The 23,914-nt window shown below is 39.5% G+C and overlaps 1 non-coding gene across 1 annotated transcript; it reads right to left on the reverse strand.

Annotated features, from left to right (window-relative positions):
• Positions 1-2,798: 2,798 nt before the first annotated feature.
• Positions 2,799-2,906, reverse strand: LOC130937297 (small nucleolar RNA R71). The gene has a single exon (XR_009068521.1). It is a non-coding gene; the product is annotated as a small nucleolar RNA R71 (small nucleolar RNA).
• Positions 2,907-23,914: the final 21,008 nt, after the last annotated feature.

Genomic DNA, 23,914 nt, shown 5'->3' on the forward strand with positions numbered 1-23,914 from the left:
AGACCTTGTTCTTATGTATTTTCAACGGTGGAGTTTCTACACACCATAGATTAAGGTGTGGAGCTCTGCTGTACCTCAAGTATTAATGCAATTACTATTGTTCTTCTATTCAATTCAGCTTGTTCTTATTCCAAGATATTCATTCGCACTCAAGAACTTGATGAATGTGATGATTATGTGACGCTCATCATCATTCTCACTTATGAACGCGTGCCAGACAACCACTCCCGTTCTACAAGCAAACAAGGCTTGAATAATTATCTCTTGGATTCCTGATACACGATGCATGGTTGATCGCCTGACAACCGAGCGCTCGCCTGACAAACGAGCCAGCCATTCCGTGAGATCAGAGTCTTCGTGGTATAGGCTAGAACTGATGGCGGCATTCAAGAGAATCCGGAAGGTCTAACCTTGTCTATGGTATTCTGAGTAGGATTCAATGATTGAATGACTGTGACGTGCTTCAAACTCGCGATTGTGGGGCGTTAGTGACAGACGCAAAAGAATCACTGGATTCTATTCCGACATGATCGAGAACCGACAGCTGGATAGCCGTGCCGTGACAGGGTGCGTTGAACATTTCCACTGAGAGGATGGGAGGTAGCCACTGACAACGGTGAAACCCTTGCATAATGCTTGCCATGGAAAGGAGTAAGAAGGATTGGATGAAGATAGTAGGAAAGCAGAGAGATGGAAGGGACAAAGCATCTCCATTCGCTTATCTGAAATTCTCATCAATGAAATACATAAGTATCTCTATCTTTATCTTTATGTTTTATTCATATATCATCCATAACCATTTGAGTCTGCCTGACTAAGATTTACAAGGTGACCATAGCTTGCTTCATACCAACAATCTCCATGGGATCGACCCTTACTCGCGTAAGGTTTATTACTTGGACGACCCAGTGCACTTGCTGGTTAGTTGTGCGAAGTTGTGTTTATGCCATGGTATTGAGCACCAAGTCTTTGGGGCCATTACTAGGGATTATTTGAGTTGTGAAAAGTAGTGATCACAATTTCGTGCACCAAGTTTTTGGCGCCGTTGCCGGGGATTGTTTCGAGTATGGACAACTGACGGTTCATCTTGTTGCTTAGATTAGGTATTTTTCAGAGTTCTTAAGAATGAATTCTAGTGTTTCAAGGTGATGTTCTTATCATCACCAAAGCTGATTGATTCTCATCAATTTAGCTCTTGAATGCAATGTCCTGCTGAAGCTTGGCTATCCATTTCTAATTCCTTTAGACTGAAGCTTTAGACTAACATTGCATGATTCTTGGATTTCTCATTAAGAATTTTGATACTTTTATTTTCTTTGCCATTTAATTTTCGAAAAAAACCAAAAAAATTACAAAATCATAAAAACCAAAAATATTTTATGTTTCTTGTTGAGTCCAGTGTCTCATTTTAAGTTTGGTGTCTTGCATGCATTGTTTATTTGATCTTGGTTCTATTTTCAAGTCAATAGTACAGGGAACTGAAGATTCAGAACATGCAGCAGAGGAATTACACAGAAAAAGCTAGGCGTTCAAAACGCCCAGTGAAGAAGGACAGACTGGCGTTTAAACGCCAGCCAGGGTGCTTGGTTGGGCGTTTAACGCCCAAAAAGGTAGAGCATTGGGCGTTAAACGCCAGAATGTGCACCATTCTGGGCGTTTAACGCCAGGATGGCACAAGAGGGAAGATTCTGTTTTTAATTCAGATTTTTTTTCAAGTTTTCAAAGTTTTTCAAAATCGAATCTTTTTCAAAATCAATTTCTTTCCTTTTTCAAAAATACTTGCTATCAATTAATGATTTGATTCAACATTTCAAGTATGTTGCCTTTTCTGTTGAGAAAGGTTTAATGTTTGAATCATATCTTTTCTTGTTAGGCAAGTCATTAATTTTTAAAATCAAATCTTTTTAAAATTGTTTTCAAATCATATCATTTCAATCATATCTTTTTGATTTCTAAATTCAAAAATCTTTTTCAATCACTTGATTTCTTTCCCACTTTTAGTTTTCGAAAATCAATTCAAGTTTTTCAAAATGTTTTTAAAATCTTTTACTTAATTTTCGAAAATTTCTTCCTCTCTTCTCACATCCTTCTATTTATGGAGTACCACTCCTCCTCAATGCACAATTCGAACTCTATCTCACTAAGTTCGAATTCTTCTACCTCTTTCTTCTATTTTTCTGTTCCTCTGACACCTCAAGGAATCTCTATACTGTGACATAGAGGATTCCATATTTTCTTGTTCTCTTCTCTTTCATATGAGCAAGAACAAAGACAAAGGCATTCTTGTTGAAGCTGACCCTGAACCTGAAAGGACCTTGAAGCAAAAGCTAAGAGAAGCTAAGGCACAACTCTCTGTAGAGGACCTAACAGAAATCTTCAAAGAAGAAGAACCCATGACAGCCGAAAACAACAACAATGCCAACAATGCAAGGAAGGTGCTGGGTGACTTTACTGCACCTACTCCTGACTTCTATGGGGGAAGCATCTCTATCCCTGCCATTGGAGCAAACAACTTTGAGCTTAAGCCTCAATTAGTTTCTCTAATGCAACAGAATTGCAAGTTCCATGGACTTCCATTGGAAGATCCTCATCAGTTTTTAGCTGAATTCTTGCAAATCTGTGACACTGTCAAGACTAATGGGGTTGACCCTGAGGTCTACAGACTTATGCTATTCCCTTTTGCTGTAAGAGACAGAGCTAGGATATGGTTGGATTCACAACCTAAAGAAAGCCTGAACTCTTGGGAAAAGCTAGTCAATGCCTTCTTGGCAAAGTTCTTTCCACCTCAAAAATTGAGTAAGCTTAGAGTGGAAGTCCAAATCTTCAGACAGAAGGAAGGTGAATCCCTCTATGAAGCTTGGGAAAGATACAAACAATTTATCAGAACATGTCCTTCTGACATGCTTTCTGAATGGAGCATCATAGGTATTTTCTATGATGGTCTCTCTGAACTGTCCAAGATGTCATTGGATAGCTCTGCTGGAGGATCTCTTCATCTGAAGAAGACGCCTACAGAAGCTCAAGAACTAATTGAAATGGTTGCAAATAACCAATTCATGTACACTTCTGAAAGGAATCCTGTGAACAATGGGACGAATCAGAAGAGAGGAGTTCTTGAGATTGATACTCTGAATGCCATATTGGCTCAGAACAAGATATTGACTCAGCAAGTCAATTTGATTTCTCAAAGTCTATCTGGAATGCAAGCTGCACCAGGCAGTACTAAGGACGCTTCATCTGAAGAAGAAGCTTATGATCCTGAGAACCCTTCAATGGAAGAGGTGAATTACATGGGAGAACCCTATGGAAACACCTATAATTCTTCATGGAGAAATCACCCAAATCTCTCATGGAAGGATCAACAGAGACCTCAACAAGGTTTCAACAACAATAATGGTGGAAGAAACAGATTTAGCAATAGTAAGCCCTTTCCATCATCTTCTCAGCAACAGACAGAGAATTCTAAGCAAAGCCACTCTGACTTAGCAACCATGGTCTCTGATCTAATCAAAACCACTCAAAGTTTCATGACTGAAATAAGGTCCTCCATTTGGAATTTGGAGGCACAAGTGGGACAGTTGAGCAAGAAAATTACTGAACTCCCTCCTAGTACTCTTCCAAGCAATACAGAAGAAAATCCAAAAGGATAGTGCAAGGCCATCAACATGGCCGAATTTGGAGAGGAAGGAGAGGCAGTGAACGCCACTAAGGAAGACCTCAATGGACGTCCACTAATGAGTTCCCTAATGAGGAACCATGGGAATCTGAGGCTCAAATTGAGACCATAGAGATTCCACTGGACTTACTTCTGCCATTCATGAGCTCTGATGAGTATTCTTCCTTTGAAGAGGATGAGTATGTCAGTGAAGAGCAAGTTGCTAAATACCTTGGAGCAATCATGAAGCTAAATGACAAGTTATTTGGTAATGAGACTTGGGAGAACGAACCTCCTTTGCTCACCAAAGAACTGGATGACTTGTCTATGCAGAAATTACCTCAAAAGAGACAAGATCCTGAGAAGTTCTCAATACCTTGCACCATAGGCACCATGACCTTCAAGAAGGCTCTGTGTGACCTAGGGTCAAGTGTAAACCTCATGCCTCTCTCTGTAATGGAGAAGTTAGGGATCTTTGAGGTACAAGCTGCAAGAATCTCACTAGAGATGGCAGACAACTCAAGAAAACAAGCTTATGGACTTGTAGAGGATGTTTTGGTGAAGATTGAAGACCATTACATCCCTGCTGATTTCATAGTCCTAGAGACTGGGAAGTGCATGGATGAATCCATCATCCTTGGCAGACCCTTCCTTGCCACAGCAAAGGCTGTGATTGATGTTGATAGAGGTGAACTGATCATTCAAGTGAATGAAGAATCCTTTGTATTTAAGGTTCAAGGATATCCCTCTGTCACCATGGAGAGGAAGCATGAAGAGCTTCTCTCAAATCAGAGCCAAACAGAGCCCCCACAGTCAAACTCTAAGTTTGGTGTTGGGAGGCCACAACCAAACTCTAAGTTTGGTGTTGAACCCCCGCATTCAAACTCTAAGTTTGGTGTTGGGAGGTTCCAACATTGCTCTGAGTATCTGTGAGGCTCCATGAGAGCCCTCTGTCAAGCTACTGACATTAAAGAAGCGCTTGTTGGGAGGCAACCCAATGTTATATTTTATCTATTTTCCTTTGTTATTTTATGTTTTCTGTAGGTTGATGATCATGAGAAGTCACAAAATCAATTAAAAAAGCAAAAACAGAAAGAAAAACAGAAAGAAAAAAACAGCACACCCTGGAGGAGAACTTGCTGGCGTTTAAACGCCAGTGAGGCTAGCAGATGGGCGTTTAACGCCCAGTCTGGCACCATTCTGGGCGTTTAACGCCAGAAAGGGGCACCAGACTGGCGTTAAACGCCAGAAAAGGGTAAGAACTTGGCGTTAAACGCCAGAAATGTGCATCAGCCCGGCGTTTAACGCCAGAATTGGCACAGAATGCATTTTTGCACGCCACTTGGTGCAGGGATGCCTTTTCCTTGACACCTCAGGATCTGTGGACCCCACAGGATCCCCATCTACCCCACCACCCCTCACCTATCAAATTCCACTATCCTCTTCACCACTCACATCCATCCTTCATAAAACCCCACCTACCTCACCATTCAAATTCAAAACACTTACCCTCCCAAACCCACCCATAATGGCCGAAGCCTACCCCTCTCTTCACCCCTATATAAACCCATCTTCACTCCTTCATTTTCACACACACTAAACACTACTTCTTCCCCTTTTGGCCGAACCACAAAGCCATCTCCCTCTCCTCCTTTTCTTCTTCTTCTACTTTCTTCTTTCTTCTTTTGCTCGAGGACGAGCAAACCTTTTAAGTTTGGTGTGGTAAAAGCATTGCTTTTTGTTTTTCCATAACCATTTATGGCATCCAAGGCCGGAGAAACCTCTAGAAAGAGGAAAGGGAAGGCAAAAGCTTCCACCTCCGAGTCATGGGAGATGGAGAGATTCATCTCAAGGGTGCATCAAGACCACTTCTATGAAGTTGTGGCCTTGAAGAAGGTGATCCCCGAGGTCCCTTTCAAACTCAAAAAGAGTGAATATCCGGAGATCCGACATGAGATTCGAAGAAGAGGTTGGGAAGTTCTTACCAACCCCATTCAACAAGTCGGAATCTTAATGGTTCAAGAGTTCTGTGCCAATGCATGGATCACCAAGAACCATGATCAAAGTGTGAACCCGGATCCAAAGAATTGGCTTACAATGGTTCGGGGGAAATACTTAGATTTTAGTGCGGAAAATGTGAGGTTGGCATTCAACTTGCCCATGATGCAAGGAGATGAACATCCTTACACAAGAAGGGTCAACTTTGATCAAAGGTTGGACCAAGTCCTCACTGACATTTGTGAACAGGGCGCCCAATGGAAGAGAGATTCAAGAGGGAAGCCGGTTCAATTAAGAAGGCACGACCTCAAGCCCGTGGCTAGGGGATGGTTGGAGTTTATCCAACGCTCAATCATTCCCACTAGCAACCGGTCTGAAGTTACTCTAGACCGGGCCATCATGATTCATAGCATCATGATTGGAGAAGAAGTGGAAGTTCATGAGGTTATAGCCCAAGAACTCTATAAGGTGGCGGACAAGTCCTCTACCTTGGCAAGGTTAGCCTTTTCTCATCTCATTTGTCACCTCTGTTATTCAGTTGGAGTTGACATAGAAGGAGACATCCTCATCAATGAGGACAAGCCCATCACTAAGAAAAGGATGGAGCAAACAAGAGACTCCACTCATCATGAAATCCCTGAGATACCTCAAGGGATGCACTTTCCTCCACAAAACTATTGGGAGCAAATCAACACTTCCCTATGAGAATTGAGTTCCAACATGGGACAACTAAGGGTGGAGCACCAAGAACATTCCATCCTCCTCCATGAAATTAGAGAAGATCAAAGAATCATGAGGGAGGAGCAACAAAGACAAGGAAGAGACATTGAGGAGCTCAAGCACTCCATAAGACCTTCAAGAGGAAGAACAAGCCGCCATCACTAAGGTGGACCCGTTCTTTAATCTCCTTGTTCTTTATTTTTCTGTTTTTCGAAAATTATGCTTTATGTTTATCCATGTTTGTGTCTTATGATCATTAGTGTCTATGCCTTAAAGTTATGAATGTCCTATGAATCCATCACCTTTCTTGAATAAAAAAAATGTTCTTAATTGAAAAAAAGAAAAGAATTGCATGAATTTCAAATTTTATAACAGATTAATTATCTTGATGTGGTGGCAATACTTTTGTTTCTGAATGTATGCTTAAACAGTGCATATGTCTTTTGAATTTGTGGTTCATGAATGTTAAAGTTGTTGGCTCTTGAAAGAATGATGAAAAAGGAGACATGTTACTGAGGATCTGAAAAATCATAAAAATGATTCTTGAAGCAAGAAAAAGCAGTGAATACAAAAAAAAAGAGAAGGAGAAAAAAAAAGAAAGAGCAAGCAGAAGAAGCAAATAGCCCTTTAAACCAAAAGGCAAGGGTAATAAAAAGGATCCAAGGCTTTGAGCATCAATGGATAGGAGGGCCTACAGGAATAACATCCTGGCCTAAGCGGCTAAACCAAGCTGTCCCTAACCATGTGCTTGTGGCGTGAAGGTGTCAAGTGAAAACTTGAGACTGAGCGGTTAAAGTCGTGATCCAAGGTAAAAAGAGTGTGCTTAAGAACCCTGGACACCTCTAATTGGGGACTCTAGCAAAGCTGAGTCACAATCTGAAAAGGTTCACCCAATTATGTGTCTGTGGCATGTATGTATCCGGTGGTAATACTGGAAGACAGAGTGCTTTGGGCCACGGCCAAGACTCATAAAGTAGCTGTGTTCAAGAATCATCATACTTAACTAGGAGAATCAATAACACTATCTGGATTCTGAGTTCCAAAAGAAGCCAATCATTCTGAATTTCAAAGGATAAAGTGAGATGCCAAAACTATTCAGAGGCAAAAAGCTAAAAGCCCCGCTCATCTAATTAATACTGATCTTCATAGATGTTTTTGGAGTTCATTGCATATTCTCTTCTTTTTTTTATCTTATTTGATTTTCAGTTGCTTGGGGACAAGCAACAATTTAAGTTTGGTGTTGTGATGAGCGGATAATTTGTACGCTTTTTGGCATTGTTTTTAGTATGTTTTTAGTATGATTTAGTTAGTTTTTAGTATACTTTTATTAGTTTTTAGTTAAAATTCACTTTTCTGGACTTTACTATGAGTTTGTGTGTTTTTCTGTGATTTCAGGTATTTTCTGGCTGAAATTGAGGGACCTGAGCAAAAATCTGATTCAGAGACTGAAAAGGACTGCAGATGTTGTTGGATTCTGACCTCCCTGCACTCGAAGTGGATTTTCTGGAGCTACAGAAGCCCAATTGGCTCGCTCTCAACGGCGTTGGAAAGTAGACATCCTGGGCTTTCCAGCAATATATGATAGTCCATACATTTCCCAAGATTTGATGGCCCAAACCGGCGTTCAAAGTCACCCTCAGAATTCCCAGCGTTAAACGCCGAAACTGGCACCAAAGTGGGAGTTAAACGCCCAAACTGGCATAAAAGCTGGCGTTTAACTCCAAGAAGAGTCTCTACACGAAAATGCTTCAATGCTCAGCCCAAGCACACACCAAGTGGGCCCGGAAGTGGATTTTTATGTCATTTACTCATCTTTGTAATTCCTAAGCTACTAGTTCCCTATAAATAGGACCTTTTGCTATTGTATTTGATGTCTTGGAATCTTGGTAACTATCTTTAGTCTTATGCTATCTTAGATCATGGGGCTGGCCTCACGGCCATGCCTAAACCTTGTTCTTATGTATTTTCAACGGTGGAGTTTCTACACACCATAGATTAAGGTGTGGAGCTCTGCTGTACCTCGAGTATTAATGCAATTCCTATTGTTCTTCTATTCAATTCAGCTTGTTCTTATTCCAAGATATTCATTCGCACTCAAGAACTTGATGAATGTGATGATTATGTGACGCTCATCATCATTCTCACTTATGAACACGTGATTGACAACCACTGTCGTTCTACAAGCAACAAGGCTCTAATGTTTATCTCTTGGATTCCTAATACACGATGCATGGTTGATCGCCTGACAACCGAGCGCTCGCCTGACAAACGAGCCAGCCATTCCGTGAGATCAGAGTCTTCGTGGTATAGGCTAGAACTGATGGCGGCATTCAAGAGAATCCGGAAGGTCTAACCTTGTCTGTGGTATTCTGAGTAGGATTCAATGATTGAATGACTGTGACGTGCTTCAAACTCGCGATTGTGGGGCGTTAGTGACAGACGCAAAAGAATCACTGGATTCTATTCCGACATGATCGAGAACCGACAGCTGGATAGCCGTGCCGTGACAGGGTGCGTTGAACATTTCCATTGAGAGGATGGGAGGTAGCCACTGACAACGGTGAAACCCTTGCATAATGCTTGCCATGGAAAGGAGTAAGAAGGATTGGATGAAGACAGTAGGAAAGCAGAGAGACGGAAGGGACAAAGCATCTCCATTCGCTTATCTGAAATTCTCATCAATGAAATACATAAGTATCTCTATCTTTATCTTTATGTTTTATTCATATATCATCCATAACCATTTGAGTCTGCCTGACTAAGATTTACAAGGTGACCATAGCTTGCTTCATACCAACAATCTCCGTGGGATCGACCCTTACTCGCGTAAGGTTTATTACTTGGACGACCCAGTGCACTTGCTGGTTAGTTGTGCGAAGTTGTGTTTATGCCATGGTATTGAGCACCAAGTCTTTGGGGCCATTACTAGGGATTATTTAAGTTGTGAAAAGTAGTGATCACAATTTCGTGCACCAACCTTCCTAGTCTCCTCTAAAATTCATTAACTACCAATTCCTTGGTCAGTTAATTCCAATTAGAGGGTAAAAATCAATTTTCAGTTTATATGCCACAAAAATTCTAATTACCCAAAAATAAGGAGATTATATGTCACGTATCCCATTAAATCCAAATAATTAAAATTTAGGATAATATGTTTCCAAGCTGTTGTTCAAGTAAAGAGCTTTTCCAAGTTTTACAAGAACTCAATTAGAACATGGGTCATACTTCCATTCCACCCATATTCATAAAATAAAGAGCAAAAACAATTATTGAAATATAAATCAAAGCATGGAATAAATTAGAAAGATCAAACGAATTAATCCATTACAAATAGACAGAGCTCCTAACCTTAACAATGAAGGATTAGTTGCTCATGGTTCAGAGAAGAAAAATAAGGGTTCTGGTAACAATTTGGTACCTTTCTAAATGTACAGAGTTTCTATTTATTACTAATCTTAATAGGTTTGAAATTAAAATAAAAAAAATAATATCTTTTCCTAGAAGATAATATTTGAATTTAAATTCAAATTAATTAACCGATCTTCAGTTGATGAGTGGGGACCACTTGATTCATCCATTCTGCAGCTTCTAATCTGTGTTTTCTAGGCTGGAAAGTGGGTCAAAATAGCCCAAAATTCGTAACCAGCGTCATTTGTATTTTTGCAGATCGCGCATGTGATGCGTCTGCGTCGTCCACGCATTCGCGTCATTTGTGCAGATTCCAGTCCACGCGTTCGCGTCAAGCACGCGATCGCGTCATTGCGATTTCTCCATTCCGCGCAGTCGCGTGAGCCATGCGTCCGCGTCGGTCTTCACTGGTCATCTTTTTTGTTTCTTCTTTTTCTCTGCAGAAACTTCATCAAATCCCTCCGAATGCTACCTAAAATAAATAAAATTGCACAAAACTCAAAATAGCATCCATAGTAGCTAAAATATAATTAATTCTAAATTAAACTCAACAATTTAGATGCAAATTCACTAGGAAAAGGTAGATAAGATGCTCACGCATCACAACACCAAACTTAAACTGTTGCTTGTCCTCAAGCAACCAAAACTAATATAAGCTTATGATGTGAATTTGCATGAGAATGAGAGTTCGATTAAGCTCATGTCTCTTTTTATAGTGGGGTTTATAACTATAATCCTGAATAGGTTTGGCATCTCACTCTCCTTTGAATCAAGAATGTTAATGTCATTCGGATTTAGAATCCGGATGATATTATGAATTCTCTGATCTTTACATTTCAGTTTAATCCTTGAACACAGCAACATTTACTTTAATTTATTTTTCTTTGGTGCTTTGCACCTTGAGCCTAGTTGTGACTTTAAATGTTTTGTCTCAAGAGTTACTTGACACAGAAACACCACAAGCACTTAACTGGGGAACTCTCTTTGAGTTCTGATTTTTTTTTCAGTTACTCCCAGACAGTGGTGCTCAAAGCCTTTAGCATACTCTGTTAAACGCACTTGGTCTCGACTTTAAGTGTTCTGTCTCAAGGATTACTTGACACAGTCACACCACAAGCATATGACTAGGGAAACAACTCTTTGAGCTTTTAATCATGTCTGACCTCCCAAGTCATTGATGTTCAGAGCCTTGGACCTTGCTTTTATTATTATTATTTATTTATTATTAATTTTTTTTCTTTTGCTGTTTCTTTTGCTTCAATGATTAAATTTTTGTTCATTTCAGAGAAGTCATAATAATTCTCTAAATTCCTATTCCTTATACATCAACATCTCTTGATTCGAATTCAAATATGCACTGTTTATATCATGCATTCAAAAATCACAGAAAATACCACCACATTTAAGTAAATAAGACTATTCTTAGAATTAACTCAATTTCTCATGCAATACATCACTTCCTTTTCTTTTCTTTTTAGATTCAAGTTCAGTGAGTGGTACATGAAACATCTTTTCAGCATTAAAGAAATAAAAAAAACTAGTCCTAAAATTCTAACTAATAAAAGATCATGCAACAAACAAAGCAAAATAGCAGAAAGCCAGAACATAACATAGAAAAAAGAAGGGAGGAATAAAAATGAAAGGAACTCAGCCACCTTAGTTATCCTAGCGGTCGCTTTATTCTTCAGGTTGTGCTCTTCCGTGAAGATGATTTGCCTCCCTTTTGTGCCAGAAAACCAATAAGCGCAGCGTCCAACAACACCAAACTTAAAGGTTTGCTTGTCCTCAAGCAAATAAGAGCTGAAAATAGAAGAGATAAATATTATGATGAGAGAAAAATAAAAGGATAAAAGAATAAGAGAGAATTAGGATTGGGAGAGAGAGAGAAAAAGAAAACTGGGCGGCGAACTAGTGTGGTGCAAGCGACACGAACGCGTTCGCGTGATTGCGTTTCTAGTTAGTTGACGCGGTCGCGTCGGTCACGCGGTCGCATGACCCATGTTATGCTTCGGGCGCGAGTGCAGCCTCGCGCCTGCACAACTCTCTGTTCAAATTTAAATATTTTCCAATTCAGGGGTGACACGATCGCGTGGGGCATGCGATCGCGTGAATGGCTTCAGAAGGGAATGACGGGGACGCGTCGGTAATGCGGTCGCGTGGGGCGATTTGTGCCACTGGCACACCTCCAGCCACGCTCCAGCGTGACTCTCTGTTTGTTTTTATTTTCTCCCCTCTCCTTGCGACGCGGACGCGTCGCTGATGCTGTCGCGTCGCGTGGCTTTTTTTTTATAGCTTGAGGTGTTCAGTTCCTGGGAGAACATAGCTGCATTATCAGAAAATTAGTAAGAACTCAATAAAAATAAAATAAGAAAATTACTACTATGAAAAATAAAAATAGCTAAGGATACGAAATTATCGGGTTGCCTCCCGACAAGCGCTTCTTTATCGTCACTAGCTTGACGGTCAGCTTCTCTAAGGAGGAGAATCATAGGGGCTTAGCTCTTCACCCCTTACTTTGAACTTCTTTCCTGTGTCTCCATAACGTAGCTCAATATGCTCCAGAGAGAGGATTCTGATTACTGTATAAACCCATGCTGGATTGCTGGTCAACACTACCTTCATTCCTGGGGAGAAACCTTCAGTGAGGATCTTTTTGTTTCTCCATCCTCTGGGTACTTTCTTCTTTTTGGGAACTTCTTCCTTTGTAGATGATGCATTTCCAACACCAAACTTAGGTTTGATGTCAGGACGAATTTTATTGACTGTTATCAAGGGAGGTTTGAGCTGCAGATTCTGCTGTGTATCATCAGGCAGTTTTTGAAGGTTTGGATCAATAAACTCAGCCTGCATGCATATCTCTTCTTCATCTGTTGGATGTATATCTTTGAAGACATGAAAGACCAGTTGCTCATTATGCACTCTAAGTACTAATTCACCCACTTCTACATCAATCAGAGCTCTTCCAGTGGCTAGAAATGGTCTTCCTAGAATTATAGAGGCATTCTCATCTTCTCCTGTATCAAGAATCACAAAGTCTACTGGGAGGAAGAACTTACCCACTTTGACCAAGATATTTTCCACTAATCCATATGCAGGCTTCATAGATTTATCTGCCATCTGCAATGCTATCTTTGTGGGTTGTGCCTCTTGGATTTGCAGTTTCTTCATCACAGATAGGGGCATTAGATTTATGCTTGCCCCCAGATTACATAGGGCTTTCTCAAAGGTTGTGCTCCCAATGGTGCATGGAATTTGAAAGCTCCCTAGATCTAGCATCTTCCTTGTCAAGTTATTTTGAATGACAGCACTACATTCCTTAGTCATGACTACTGTCTCATCTCCCTTTAAACGCTTTTTCTTTGACAACAGCTCCTTCATGGATTTGGCATAGATAGGCATTTGCTCCAAAACCTCAGCAAAAGGAATATTGATTTGTAACTTTGTGAAGATTTCTAAGAACTTTGAAAATTGCTTGTCCTTGGTCTCCTTTTGAAGTCTCTGAGGATATGACATCTTAGGCTTGTACTCATGAGCCTTTAACAGTGTAGGATAAGTGTCAAGAGAGTCTGAGAATGGGTTGTCTGCATGCTTTGGAGGGGCGTGCTCTACTTCTTCCTTCTTCTCCTCTGGAGCATCCTTTTCAATTGGCTCTTCATTGACCTTGGTCTCAGAACCAGCTACTTTACCACTTCTTAATTGAATAGTCTTGCAATCTTCTCCTGGGTTCACCATTGTATCACCTTGAAATGTACTTGCAGACTTCTCAAGTATTTGCTTGCTCAGTTGACCCACTAGCACTTCTAAATTTTTAATGGAGGCTCTGGTTTCCTGTATAACTTGTGCTTCTGCACCTGCCACTTGTCCTCTTATCACAGTGATAGCCTTACATTCCTCTCTTGGATTTGGAATTGTGTTACTAGGAAGGCTATTAGTGGTCCTCTGATCAATTTCATTAACTCTGGTGGCTATTTGACCCATTTGAATCTCCAGGTTCTTGATGGATGCTCTAGTTTCCTGTCTAAAACCTATCAATATTGCTTCCAAATCATTGTTCTGTTGGAAACCGCCCTGAGAATTATTGTTGAAGTTCTGAGGTCTCTGAGGTTGATCCCTCCATCCAAAATTTGGGTGATTCCTCCATCCCTGGTTGTATGTCTTAGAATATGGGTTATTATTGGGATTTCTAGGACCACTCCCCATGTAATTCACCTGTTCAAAAGAATGTTGAGCATAATCATAATTATCATTTTGCACAAAATTACCTGCCATGTCATAGGAGACTTCCTGTGGTGGATTTTGGGTGTTGATGGCTGAGACTTGCATGCCACCCATCTGTTGAGTAAGTAGATTTATTTGCTGAGACATTAGCTTGTTCTGAGCAAGAAGAGCATTAATAGCATCTACTTCCAACACGCCTCTTTTCTGAGGGGTTTCAGAGTTCACAGGATTCCTGTTAGAGGAGTATAAATATTGGTTGCTTGCAACCAATTCAATCAGCTCAATAGTCTCCTCCGGTGTCTTCTTCTTGTGCAACGAACCTCCTGCAGAATTATCTAAGCACATTTTGGATATTTCATCCAAGCCTTCATAAAATATGTCTATTTGTGTCCATTTGGAGAACATGTCTGAAGGGCATTGCCTAGTCAGTAGCTTGTATCTCTCCCAAGCTTCATAGAGAGTCTCACCATCCTTTTGTCTGAAGGTCTGAACCTCCATCCTAAGCTTAGTCAGCTTCTTTGGTGGGAAAAATTTTGTGAGAAACTCAGTAACCACCTTGTTCCAAGTATCCAAACTGTCCTTGGGTTGAGAATCTAGCCATAATTTTGCTCCATACCTCGGAGCAAATGGGAAGAGCAATAGTTTGTACACATCTGGATTCACTCCATTTGTCTTCACAGTATCACAAATCTGCAGAAAACTTGAAATGAATTGATTTGGGTCTTCGTGGGGAAGGCCATGATACTGACAGTTTTGTTGCACCAGGGTGACCAGTTGAGGCTTCAACTCAAAGTTGTTCGCAGCAATAGGGGGTACCACAATACTTTTTCCATAAAGATCCGCAGTAGGGGCAGAATAAGAGCCAAGCACTCTCCTTTGTTGATCATCCCCATTCGGATTTACCACATTGGCATTAGCATTATTATTTGCCATAGTGGATTCTGCAGCCTTGCAAAGTCTTGCTTGTTGTAAATGCCGCCTGAAAGTCCTTTCAGGTTCAGGATCAAAGCCTAAGAGATGTTCTTTGTCTCTGTTCCTGCGCATAAACAAACAGAATACAAGAAAGAATAGGAATCTCTACGTCAGAGTGTAGAGAATTCCCAGTGAGGTAACCTGTGTAAAGAGATAAAAATATTGAATAAAATAAATAGAAGAATAATAAATAGGTAACACCAAACTTAATTTCAGAAATTAAGAGAAATATTGGTCCTATTTATTTATTTAAAAAAATTTTAAATTTTTTTTTGAAGGTTAAAAATAGAAATAAAATAAAACTAATAAAATATTAAAAAAAATAACGAAAAGAAATAGAATGAAAATAAAAGAAAATAAAAATAAAAAGAAAAATAAAAAAATGGACGCAGGTTTTAAAAACAAAATTCAAACGTTAAATGAAAAAAATTTAAAATGCGGGATACGGGTGCTAACAAAAGACAAGGAAATTTTTTAAATAATTTTTTTTAATAAAATTAAAACTAAAACGCCTAATCTAAGAAATCAAACAACTGATAGTTGTTAATCACAGTCATTCCCCGGCAACGGCGCCAAAAACTTGATGCGGAATTTATAACCCACACTTATTAACCGGCAAGTGCACCGGGTCGTACCAAGTAATACCTTACGTGAGTAAGGGTCGATCCCACGAGGATTGATGGATTAAGCAACAATAGTATTTGATAGAATTAGTTAGGCAAGCAGAAAAGAGTGTTTTGGTATACAAAGAGCATTAAACACAGACAAATAAATAAGTTGGGAATAATATAATGAGAAGATAATTAAGGTTTCAGAGTTATCTATTTTTCCGGATTAATTTTTATTACTAACTAATTTAATCATGCAAGATATAATTTCATGGCAAACTATATGTGACTAGGCCCTAATTCCTTAGACCTTCCTAGTCTCCTCTAAAATTCATTAACTACCAATTCCTTGGTCAGTTAATTCCAATTAGAGGGTAAAAATCAATTTTCAATTTATATGCCACAAAAATTCTAATTACCCAAAAATAAGGGGATTATATGTCACGTATCCCATTAAATCCAAATAATTAAAATTTAGGATAATATGTTTCCAAGCTGTTGTTCAAGTAAAGAGCTTTTCCAAGTTTTACAAGAACTCAATTAGAACATGGGTCATACTTCCGTTTCACCCATATTCATAAAATAAAGAGCAAAAACAATTATTGAAATATAAATCAAAGCATGGAATAAATTAGAAAGATCAAACGAATTAATCCATTACAAATAGACAGAGCTCCTAACCTTAACAATGAAGGATTAGTTGCTCATGGTTCAGAGAAGAAAAATAAGGGTTCTGGTAACAATCTGGTACCTTTGTAAATGTACAGAGTTTCTATTTATTACTAATCCTAATAGGTTTGAAATCAAAATAAAAAAATAATATCTTTTCCTAGAAGATAAGATTTGAATTTAAATTCGAATTAATTAACCGATCTTCAGTTGATGAGTGGGGACCACTTGATTTATCCATTCTGCAGCTTCTAATCTGTGTTTTCTGGGCTGGAAAGTGGGTCAAAACAGCCCAAAATTCGTAACCAGCATCATTTGTATTTTTGCAGATCGCGCATGTGACGCGTCTGCGTCGTCCACGCGTTTGCGTCATTTGTGCAGATTCCAGTCCACGCGTTTGCGTCAAGCACACGATCGCGTCATTGCGATTTCTCCATTCCGCGCGGTCGCGTGAGCCATGCGTCCGCGTCGGTCTTCACTGGTCATCTTTTTGGTTTCTTCTTTTTCTCTGCAGAAACTTCATCAAATCCCTCCGAATGTTACCTAAAATAAATAAAATTGCACAAAACTCAAAATAGCATCCATAGTGGCTAAAATATAATTAATTCTAAATTAAACTCAACAATTTAGATGCAAATTCACTAGGAAAAGGTAGATAAGATGCTGACGCATCAATAGCCTGACACTCCTCCCTTGGAGTTGAATTAGTGTTGCTGTGAATGTTGTGGCCAGGGGCTTGCTTGAATAAGTAGCCAATTTGTGTTTCAAGTTTCTTGATGGCAACATCTTGATTCTGCATATTGGATCGCACTTCTTCCCGAAAAGCTTTACTGTCTTGAATTTCCTTACATATGCTTTCAAGTAGAGTCTCAATTTTGGAAAGTCTATCTTCAGTTGGTGATGGTGGGTTGAGGTTAGATGGTTGAGAAGGGTGATTAGGTGGGTGTTGATAGGATCTCTGTGAGGGATGTTAGTGAGTTGCATTATTGTTGGGATTGTGGTTGTGGCGTCTCTGGTCTTGGCCTTGGTCTTGTTGGTTTCCCCACCCAAAATTAGGGTGGTTTCTCCAGCCAGAATTATAAGTTTTGGAGTATGGATCATGGGTTTGTCTGGGTGAATTTCCAACATAATTGGCTTGTTCCCAGTCACCTTCTTCTCCTACATTCACTCCTTCTTGAGCTGGTAATAAAGTGATGACTGGTGCAACTTGGTTTTCTTCTACCTTCTTGGTAAAATCCGCTAACTGCTTGGTGATCATCTTGTTTTGAGCCAGCAGTGCATCCATGTGGTTCAGCTCCATCACTCCTCGAGTGTTGCTTCTTTCAGAAGCATAGAAGTAGTCATTCTAAGCCACAGTCTCTATGACATCTATGGCTTCTTCAATGGTCTTCTTCTTGTTTAAAGAGCCCCCTGATAAATGGTCTACAGCCTTCTTTGACTCGTAAGAAAGACCTTCATAGAAAATGTGCAGTTGAACCCATTCATTGAACATGTCTGGTGGGCACCTTCTTGTTAAGTCCTTAAACCTCTCCCACGCCTCATAGAGAGTTTCACCATCTTGTTGCCTGAAGGTTTGTACCTCAGCTCTCAGCCTGTTGATTCTTTGAGGAGGGTAGAATCTTGCCAAAAATTTGTTTACCATATCTTCCCAATTCGTTAAGCTCTCCTTTGGGAAGGATTCTAGCCATTTAGATGCTTTGTCCCTGAGTGAAAAGGGGAATAAAGCAGTCTATAGACATCCGGATGAACACCATTAGACTTCACAGTGTCACATATTCTCAGGAAGGTGGTTAGATGTTGATTGGGGTCTTCTTGGGCACTTCCTCCAAATGAGCAGTTGTTCTGAACAAGGGTGATGAGCTGGGGTTTCAATTCAAAGTTATTGGCATGTATGGTTGGCTTTTGGATGCTACTTCCGCAATTTTCTGGGTTTGGATTGATGTAAGAGCCTAGCACTCTTCTTTCTTGCCCAGCATGATTCACAGAGCCTTCTCTGGCATGGTTGTGAGATTCTTCTTCATGGTTGTTTTCCATGTTCTCCTCCATGTTTGTTTCAAAGTACTCTTCCTCTTCCTCAACACCAACAACTCTTTTTCCTCTTGCTTCCCTTCTTAATCTAAAGAGGGTCCTTTCTAGTTCAGAATCAAAGGAAGTTGAAGCCCTATTTCTTCTCCCTGTCATACAACTAACAGAGCACACAGCAAAAAATAAAATGAAGTGATTATTCTTGTTAGAGTGGCTGTTAGTGTGAGTGGGGCAAATTATCAAACAGTTAGTGGGTTAGTGAGCAGAATTGTAAGTAATAACAAAGAAAAAGAAAATAGAGAGGGTAGAGGGGATAAGGGAATAAGATAAATGAAATGAAGGTAAATGACAAGGTAAAATAAACAAACAAAAGAAAAATGCTCAATCTAGTGGTCTTCCAATTTAATCATTGTCGATACAAAATCAATCCCCGGCAACGGCACCATAAACTTGATGCACGAAAACTTGTCTCTCAACAAATTTTCCTTTGGCAAGTATACCGAATTGTCGTCAAGTAAAAACTCACAATAGAGTAAGGTCAAATCCCACAAGGATTGATTGGTCAAGCAACTTTAGTTGGAAAAGTGTGCTAGTTGAGCTAAACAGAAATTTAGTTAAGATTTGCAGAAAATTAAATGGCGGGAAAGTAAATTGCAGAAAATAAATTGCAGAATCTTAAATGAGGGTTTGGGGAGATGAGCATAATGATAAACGGCAGAAAGTAAAGAGAATGGGTAAGATCAGAAATGGGGGATTCATTGGGCTTAGGAGATGTTGCATTCTCCGGATCAAGTTCATTCTCATCTCTTCCTCAATCAATGCATTCATTGATCTCCTTGGCAATCTTAGGTGATTGGATCCCAATTTCTTCGCAACCCAATCTCTCTAAGCTTGAACAATTGTCCAATTCCTTGATTTAATTGCTCATGGGAAGAGATAAAGTATGGTCACTGATTATACCACATGTATTTCCAAATCAAAGTGTTGGGAGGATTACATGTCACTATATCCGTCCAAACCCCAAATTGGTCCAACATGAGAAAGCATTTCTAACATGATCTCGTCATCCCTTTTCCAAGGCTCAGAGGAGATCCAATTATGGAGAGTTTCTTTTCCAAGACAACTAACCAATTGAATTAAGATCGAAAGCTTTCTAGTAAATCAAGAGAAAAGAAAGAGGTGTAAGAATGAAAACTATAATTGATCCATCAAATTACAACAGAGCTCCCTAACCCAATGAAAGGGGTTTAGTTGTTCATAGCTCTGGAAAAGGAAAATGATGAAGAAGAATACATTCTAGAGTAACTAAAAGTGCAGAAAAGTGAATATACAAGGTGTAGTTCTCCAAATTGCCAAGCTTCTCTCTAGTTCAAAACTACTCCTATATATACTACTCTTCTTGCTCTTCTAGTTAGTTTTTCAAGTCTTGGATATGGACCTTTGATCTTGTGTTGAAGCAGTTACAATCTTCAGTGGGCTCAGCTTTGTTTGCAGAAAAGTGTGAGTTAGGCATGGGCGTTAGTTAAGACGTTAGTGGTGTTAACGTTAAGTGAAAATGTGGGTTCGAGAACGTTAGTGACGATCACCTTTTTCATTAACGTTCCAACCCAAAATGATCCACGTTAACTTCAACATTAGTGGCACTAACGTGACCACTAACGTTGCCTCTTGGTCATTCGCAAACGTTATTGACACTCACCTTTTCCAATAACGTTTCCTTTTGCCCCCTTTCCTTACGTTAGTATAACTAACGTGACTCTTAACGTGGGCATGCCTAAGTTTTGAGAGCGTTAGTGACACTTACCTTTGTCACTAACGCTCCAAACGCCCCTCCTTCCAACGTTAGAGTTCAGGTTAATTGGATTAACATGGCCACTAACGTGGTAGTGACTGCCATCTCCAACGTTAGTGACAAAGGTGAGTGTCACTAACGTTGGCTTATCATGCTTAGCTCCACGTTACTTCTCACGTTAGTGGTCTTAACGTGATCACTAACGTGGGCACTCTTAGGTTGGTCCAACATTAGTGACAAAAGTGAGTGTCACTAACGTTGGTAATTGATTCCTCATCCCACGTTAGAGTTCACGTTAATTAGATGTTTAATTTGTGCCTTTGTGGAATGTTAGTGGTATTCACTTTTACCACTAACGTTGGAGCTCCTCTTTTCCTCCACGTTAGCTACCACGTTAATGTAGTTAACGTGGCAACTAACATGGGCTATGATGGCTTCGAAGGCGTTATTGGTGATCACATTTTCCATTAACGCTACAAGCTTGTCCCCATTCCACGTTAGTGGTCACGTTAATCTAACGTGGCTCCTTCTAGCTTCCTTTGTCCTGAAATCAAGCAATTAAAGTGCATCAAAGCTTTGTTTCAAGTCATGAGATTATGCATCATCAATTATATCATTCAATTCCTGCCTAATCCTCATGAAATCATGTAAAGTTCACAATAATTGCTTGAATCAAGGTGTAAGTGTATTTTCATCCAAAACTTGCTTATTTACTAAGAAAATGCATGAAACTACCCTAAAACAGTAAAGAAAAGGTCAATGAAACTGGCCTAGATACCCTGGCATCACGTATGGTTGCTTGAAGCCGATCCATTGCTTCCTTGAGACGATCCTTTGATTCTTGTTCCGCTTTGCTAACATAAGTAGGATCATATTGCTCTTGGATTGATGGACATGGATATTCTTCCATGGAGGGTTGTGGTGGAAAGTAGAATTCATCTTGTGGGTAAAAATTTGCATACATTGGAGGTGGTTCATCTTGGTAATAGTATGGAGGAGGTGGTTCTTATAGGTATTGAGGTTGGCATGGTGGTGATTCTATGTGTGGTTCATATAGCTCACAAGGTGGTTGGTATGATAGATATGGATTAGGATCATATGAAGGTGTTTGGTGGTTTAAAGCTTGTGAGTATGATGGTTGAGGGCTATATTGAGGAGGTGGTTCATAGGCATATGATGGTGGTTGTTGGTAATCACAAGGATGTCCACCATAACCATTGTCTTGGTATGCATTATGGGATGGTTGTTACTCATAGTATATTGGTGGAGGTTGTTGCCAAGAGGGTTGATCAAATTCTTAAGACTCCTCCCATCTTTGATTGTTCCATCCTTGATGCATGTTGTCATTGTAATCTCCACCTCCTACAACATAGTTGTAACCACACTCATAGCCAAAATGATGAGAATTCATAGCAAAAAGACAAAATAAAATCAAAAGCTAATAAGAAATAATGAAAGCAAACTCCTAAAACTAGCAACAACTAAGAAATAGCCAACAAGCAAGATATTCACAATATGAACATATTCACAATAGCCAATAACATAACATCATTGCAACTCCTCAGCAACGGCGCCAAAAATTTGATGGAGGATTTTATGTCGGTAAAGAATTTCACAAAAATAATTACGTTGCAAGTATAGTTTTAAACCAACAATGAATCCTGAAATCAAATTTAATATGGTTGTCACAAGTACAAACTCCAATAAAATAACCGAGAGTATTAATCCCAGATCATTCTCCTTAGGAATTACAATGAAGTGTTTTATTATTGGCTATGAAGAAATGTTTTGGGGTTTTTGCAATAAGAAACAAGAAATGTAAATAGCAAAAGAAATAAACTAATAACTAAGAAAACTCTTGGCAAGGAATGAGAACTAAAAGTCTTATTCTCATTATCATCATCAAGTGTGACAAGAATTGTCCATTGCTCCCACTTAGTTAACCTCTAACTATGAAGGAAAGTCAAGTGGATGGAATTGGCTTTTATCCACAAGTCCTAGTCAAATCATAATGAAAGACTAGCTTTAGTGGCATTCAAGTCAATGAGCAACTTCCAATTGTCAATCAACAAAAGCCTTTGACAATTCAAGTGTCTCCAATTATTCAAACCAAGGCAAGAGGAGAAAAATCTAGCTCATGACTAAAAGAAACATTTCATCAAACACCTAATGGGAAATAAAAGTAAACATCATAAATTGCAAGAATTAAAGGAAGCTATAACTAATCAAAGTAAGAAATCAATAATAGAAATCAAGGAAAACATTAAAATACATGGAAATCGTAAATTGCATTAAAAGGAAATGGAAATCAACAAAAGAGTTCATAAACTAAAATTAACAAATAAAAGAAACAACAAGAGAAGTAAAGTGCTAGAATAAATAAAAGTAAAGGAAAACTAAAGCAAAGGAGGGATGAGATCTAGATCTAAAAGGAAGAAAACTAAGAACCCTAATATAGAGAAAGGAGATAGCCTCTCTCTCTAGAATTATACATCTCTCTCTAAAACTAAAGTGAATAAATGGTCTCCCCCCATCCTCTTTCACTCCCAGGCTCTTATCTGCATATTGGGCTCAAAATTGGGCCAGAAATTAGCTCAGAAATTGCCCCCAGCAATTTCACTTTAGTGAGGCATGTGCCGCTTGTCATGCGTACGCGTCGATTGGAGTATGGCGCAATCACGCGCTCGCGTTGTCCATGCGTGCGCGTCGGCATCAGCTTCTCAAATCTTCATTTTCTTGTGTTCCTTCCACTTTTGCATGTTTTCTTTCCATCCTCTATGCAAGTTCTGCCCTATAAACTCTGAAATCACTTAACAAACATATCACGGCATCGAATGGTAATAAGAGAGGACTAAAAATTAGTGATTTTAAGGCCTCGAAAGCATGTTTTCATTCATAGCATAAAATTGGGAAGGAAACTTAAAACCATGCAAATTGTATGAATAAATGTGAGAATAGTTGACAAAATCCACTAAATTAAGCACAAGATAAACCCTAAAAATGGTGTTTATCAGGAAGTATAACTGGCGTGCCATGCCTAGCTCTGGCGTGCCACGCCCATAGTAATCCTTCAACTTTTCCTGTATGGAGATAATAGTTGGTATGCCACGCCCAATGGCTGGCATGCCATGCTGATAAACCACTATTTTATGGTTTATATTGTGTTTAATTGAGTAGTTTTTATCAAATTCTTGCCCACTTATTCATATGATTTGCATGATTTTACAATTCCTTCCTAGTTTAGTTCTATGGTTGAAAACTTGCTTCCTATAGATCTTTTAATTACGTATTTTAATTCTCCTTTATACCATTCGATGCCGTGATACATGTGTTAAGTGTTTCAGGCTTCATAGGGCAGGAATGGCTTAGAGAATGGAGATGAAGCTTGCAAAAAGGGAAGGAACACAAGAAATAAAGGAGACAACCAGCGAACAGCGACGTGCATGCATGGCTGACGTGTGCGCGCGATTTGGACAAATCACAGTGACGCGTACGCGTACTTGACGCGTACGCGTGGATTGGAGTTCACGCAAACGACGCGAGCGCGTGCCTGACGCGCACACGTGGAGAGGAAAAATTGTCAAACGACGCGTATGCGTGACCTACGCGTACGCGTGACATGCGCGATCTGCAGAAAATTCAGGAAACGCTGGGGACAATTTTGGGCCGCGTTTTGACCCAGTTTTCAGCCTAGAAACACAGAATAAAGCCAGGAAACTTGCAGAGACTCAATTCATACAACATTCATAATTCACAATTTTAGTTTTTAGATAGAGATGTTCTCTCCTCTCTCCTAGGTTTTAAGATTAGGATTCCTCTTAAAGGATTTAGGATTTCTATTATGTTTAG

Source organism: Arachis stenosperma, chromosome 6 (assembly GCF_014773155.1).
Source record: "Arachis stenosperma cultivar V10309 chromosome 6, arast.V10309.gnm1.PFL2, whole genome shotgun sequence".
NCBI lineage: Eukaryota > Viridiplantae > Streptophyta > Magnoliopsida > Fabales > Fabaceae > Arachis > Arachis stenosperma.